Here is a 5,615-nt window from a genome sequence, read left to right as displayed (position 1 = left end):
CATATTCATAGTTTTCACGTGACATCACACGCTTATAGGAACGCCTACCTGGAGGGCAAAACGAGGCTCTCCTCCATTGCCCACTAGTCATTTTTACCAGGTTTGTAGTCAGTATTAATGCGGTAAGACAGTGATATTAAAATACCAAATTCAATATACACCTTATTGATGTTGCATACTTTGTACAGGAAAGCAGACGAACACAGAATATTAGTGCAACTCAAGGTTTCTCATTAGGTGTTTTCCCCATCGAAACCCATTATAAAGAAAACACTTTGCGTTCATATTCTTGCCTCATACTCATCTGTATATAGTATGCATCATCAAAAAGGTGTAAACTGAATTTGATCTTTTAATATCACTGTTTTAGTACATAACGGCACTTTAAGGGTGGGTTGCACTAAGGATTCTTCAGCCTGTCGTCAGTTCACCCTCCGTCTGCTGCTTGATCAGCTCTATAACGTTTTACTGCGTAATTAATCTGTGTTTAAAATGAAGTGGTGCAACAACTCGATTTAAAATAAAACCCATATCAACAAATCCTTTAAACTTTGCTTCATTTAATCCTTATTGGTGCAGCTCACCCTATAGTGTTTTTCACGTTAAGCGTTTTATAGCAGGTGCTGTATATGGATCATAAGTGCCCAAAACGTGCATCTTGTTCACATATTTTTGTTTTAAGATGGAAATTTGACAGGCTTGTGCTGTAGTTCTATGGAGTTCTATGGCGGTTTTGCCCTCCAAGGCTCCGCGACAGTCATGTGACTGAAAACAATGGATTGTGAGAGCTCTCGTTTTCTGGGCCTGCTGTCTATAAAAGCTTTTCTTCGACTAACAAGGACGATTTCAGCTCTGAAACTTACAGGATATTCTTATATCACGATGAACTTTTATATACCAAAGGCTCAAAGGAAAGTTGATTTCTGAATTCATCACCCCTTTAAATGACAAAACAGATTCACTTGCGCATATTTGAAAAACGGAATATCAAATAGTTCATGGCATAGTTAACAAGTTTGTGAATATTTGAATAACGGAAAAACGAAATAAAAGCGATACATCTGTCATACAGCACTATTGTGGCTGCGGTGTGTCACATGAGAAGCATGATGCGTCGCCATGGAACTAAATAAGGCGATGCATTCGAAAATATTTAGCCAGAGAATATATTCTGCAAAAGAATTGCTGAAACTTGAAGCTGGTTTGTAGCATATCAAGAATACCGACTACTTTGCTGTAATTTGTACTATAACTGTTATTTAGTGTTAAATTAGGCCTATTGTAGTTGGGTTAGGTTGCTTAGGTTTTATTGTGAATTTAAGTAAATTTGTTGTGTTTTTTATTTATTTATATTTATATATTTAAGTAAACTTTAAACTTTTAATAAATTGTTCAATTTAAATAATTTTTTGTTTTCAATAAAATGCCATTCTCCGACCTCTAGGGGTTAATGTCATCCACTGTCATTTTGTGGCTCTTTTTTTTTTTTTGTATCGGTTTAGGCACCGGTATCGTTTTAAAAGTATCGGTTTGGCACAGGTATCTTAAACCCAGACGATACCCAACCCTACTCCTGAAAGAGTACTGAACCTCCAGATCAAAACACAGAAAAAAAGAAGCAAAAACCCGCTGTCTCTCATAATCAGATGCATATGATAAAAAATAATGCGATCATCAACAATAAATTGCATATAAATCAAAACGGCTTAATGTTACAGAGTGAAGTGGCTATGATTTGTGCAAGCTTTTGGGGTGTTTATGGACTCAATCTACCCCATCTGTGTTTTGCTCATTGTGCTGTATCTGTTCCAGACGTAGTCTTTGACAAAACACGATTTTTCTCAGCTTTTTGCCCAAAATGTTGCTTTTTTTATGAAACTTACTTAAGTGTTGATAAAGTAAAGGCCAATTTATACTTCTGCGTCGAGTGCACGCAGAGGGTACGGCGTACCCTACGCATAGACGCGTTGGATACGCCGTACCCTACGCCGTAGCCTGACGCGCACCTCTCCAAAAATGTAACAACGCGTCAATTCTACGCGGACCGCAAGCGCTGTGATTGGTCTGCCAGAACCCTTCCCTCAGGTCAATAAATAAATAAAAAATCTGCGATAGGAGTGTGTGTGTGTGTCAAGAAATGGGATGATAGTTCCTTACGTCTGCTATAACACACTATTTTGCAGTCCAGCGATTCTTTATGGTAGTAAATAAATACATAGATCCGCTGAATATAGTTTATTTATTTTCTCATTAAAACCAAAGATGTTAATCAGTAATTGTATATCAAGAACAGGGACACATTAGGGTATATTTCGTGAATGAAGTCTCCGCAACAACAATCGCTTGCTGAGCCACCGCTGCTGAAAACAGCGGCCACGAGCTCCGCATAGTTTCACAAATGCATTCCAGCGCCAGATCGCCTTATTTAACTTTACTAATCAACTAGAGATGCTAAATTTGTATTAGATACAACAACTCAAGCTGCAAGAAAAGCCGCTCTCTCACTGCTGCTGATATTCCGACATGAATGTACAGATTCTACACATCAAGCTGCTTCTTCTTCGGCTGTTGTCTTGATTACACCAACATGCCCGAGGACACTGCCTCCTAGCGTCTGCATGTGGAATTGCACATTGACGCAGACAACAGCGCAGAAGTATAAATGCTCACGACGGCGTCGGCTACGCGCGTAGCCTACGGCGTACACTACGGCGTACACTCGACGCAGAAGTATAAATGGGCCTTAAGTATGAAGCTAGAATAAAACATTGTTTTGTTTAAAAGCAGAGGGTCTGTTATTATTAAATAATGTTAAAATTATTTATAAACACATTTTTCTAATTACTGTTGTTAATATGTATTCTTATTATAATTATTATTATTGTTGTTGTTGTTGTTTTCATTATTATTAGGCTTATTTTGCTCAATCCTGACCTCCCAGAACTCTCACTTGGCTGCCATTGGTCAGACAGATTGACTCACCATAAACTCATGCCATAGTTTGAGTCATATTGTTGTTTTGAGTTGAGTTGATTAGGAAGCTCAAAATAATTTCTTGATTTAAATTTTTTTTAAAGACAATATATTAACAGCTAATGCTGCCTTTCAGTGTAATGAAAGATATCATTTCAATATACACACAAAGTGTGAGAGGAAAAAGTGTATTAAACACATCACCTTTATTGTATGTTGTTCTGTTTACAGCGTTTCACTGTAGCTAAATATAATAGTTATTTGAATTATTAGTCTTCAGTTGTGGTTTAGATGATGTGCAGAGAATATAGTGTCTTTATGTTGGGGATGCATTTATAGCTCTGTAGTGGCTTTACATAATATTATAAAAAGACTGATCTCAGATGTTAATGCATCTGGCTTCTATTGAGTGCCATATAGTGGAGACCTATTGTATGACCTAAATGTAATTGATCAATTTACTATGTTCATTTTGGTCAGAAATATGCAAAATAAGTCAAATTCTCTGTTCTTTTGGAGTGAGCATTCAGTGCCAGTTTGTGAATTTCAATTCTTTCAATTCATTCAATTCAAAGACGACAGAAGCAGGGCAATGTGATGTCCATCAAGATCTTGTGTCAGGGAACAGCGGTCTTTATTGATCAGACTGTTCAGAGGGAAATGTAAGCTTATAATATAAGATGTTTGCCTAAGTCTAGCCTTTGGCTAAACATGAACACTGCTAGTGTTGACCTGGGTTTTTAAGCTCAAGGATGTGCTTCAGGCTTGTTGTGTGCTAGAGATCAATGCTTCAGTGTTCTACGCTGCATTAGCATCCAGTTTCTGCGGTCTCGACTGATTTAGACATGTACTTCTGTACCCTTTTCAACGCACTCACTGTTTCCAGTTGTACATTTTGAATCTCTGTTAAGAAATCTCTATAAAGGTATTGGGAAAAATGTGAAAATAAGCATTAAACTGTCATTTAAAGCTGATTATGTGATTTAAAAAAATATTTTATATTCTAGTTTAACGTCATTTATCTTAATTTTAGAAAAATGGAAATGCTTATCTGTACCGTAATTATTCCGTTTCTGTCAATATTGGATTTTTTATTGTGCATGCTCATTTCCCATTTTTACGTTTTTAGATTCTTCTTTCAGATGAACACTGATTTTGATTTATATAAAAAAATTTAATTGCTTTTCCAATCTTTATAATGGCACAAAAAAGTGCATCCATCCATCATAAAAGTAATCCATATGACTCCATATGTAATCCATATGATAATGGCGTTAATAAGGGCCTTCTGAAGTGAAGTGGCGCTTTTGTGTAAGAAAAATATCCATATTTAAAACTTTATAAACTAAAACAACTAACTTCCGAGTTCCGTCTGAAAGCCGTAAGCATCGATTTACGGTGAAAGAGTAACCGCTGACTTGACGCATGACGTATTGACGAACACAGAAGCGCCCAGGATAGAGCAAAACAAAACACCGGTCATGAATTAGAAGTTTAAAACAAGACATTTTAAAGAGAAATGTCGGAGGATTTCGATATAAGAGAAGAGCGGCTTGAGTTTGTTGCCCAGCCCTATTTGTTTGAACCGTGGGAGGCATCAAAGCTTTAGTGTGTGAAGTTTTAAATTTGGATATTTTTCTTACAAACACCCATCGCTTTGCTTCAGAAGGCCTTTATTAACCCCCTGGAGTCAGATGGATTACTTTTATGATGGATGGATGCACTTTTTTTTTTGGACTTCAAAATCAGGACCGCCATTCACTCCCATTATAAAACTTGGAAGAGCAATAATATTTTTTATATAATGATTGTGTTCGTCTGACTAAAGATAGTCATATACACCTAGGATGGCCTGAGGGTGAGTAAATCATGGGATAATTTTTGGGTGAACTATCCCTTAAAGGAACTGTATGTAGGATTGTGGACAAAACTGGTACTGCAATCACTTTCAAATTACTGTAGAGTGGTGTATCCCCTCTCTCTCCCACTTGACTCGAGGTTGCCAGATAGGCTGCAGCAGAGCCGTTGAAAATTATTATATGGCTATAATATAATTATTATATTATATTATAATATGGCTCTGGGCTGCAGGATCCAGCAGGAACGTAGGCTGCTACAAGGAGCTTCCAATGGCAAGTGACGAGTCCTACACAGCAAGTTTTTTTTTTTTTTCTGTTAATTATGTTTATGCTTCATGAGGGATGTTTTGTGAAGTAATTAGGTATCGCAAAAATGTACTAATGGCGATTAGCCAAATATAATCGTAAATATGAACGCTTGTATGTGACAGTACATGCTAATGTTGTTTTCCTCAGCGTCTCAGCATAATGACAATTCAATGACCCACCTCCTCCATCTGCGCTAACCTAACGTTATACTTTGCACAAACATGCATAACTTTGTTCAACTGTCATGAATATTTGAAATGTCCATTTCAAAAACATTGTTAGCCAGATAAACCTTACCTGTCCAGGAGGAAATTAGCAACGTTGGCGTCTGTCTTCAAATACTTCTCCGTTTTCAGCCGTCTCCATCTTTCAAAGGCATCTCCTATACAAATCCTTGTTTTATTTCGGACATTGTCACAACGTTTTTCTGATTCATAACGAGGTCTTTTAGGTTTCGTAAAGTTAAAAAAATTG

This window comes from Gobio gobio, assembly GCF_949357685.1.
Source record: "Gobio gobio genome assembly, chromosome: 17".
NCBI lineage: Eukaryota > Metazoa > Chordata > Actinopteri > Cypriniformes > Gobionidae > Gobio > Gobio gobio.
The sequence above is the reverse complement of the archived record's forward strand: the minus strand, read 5'-3'. Positions refer to the sequence as shown.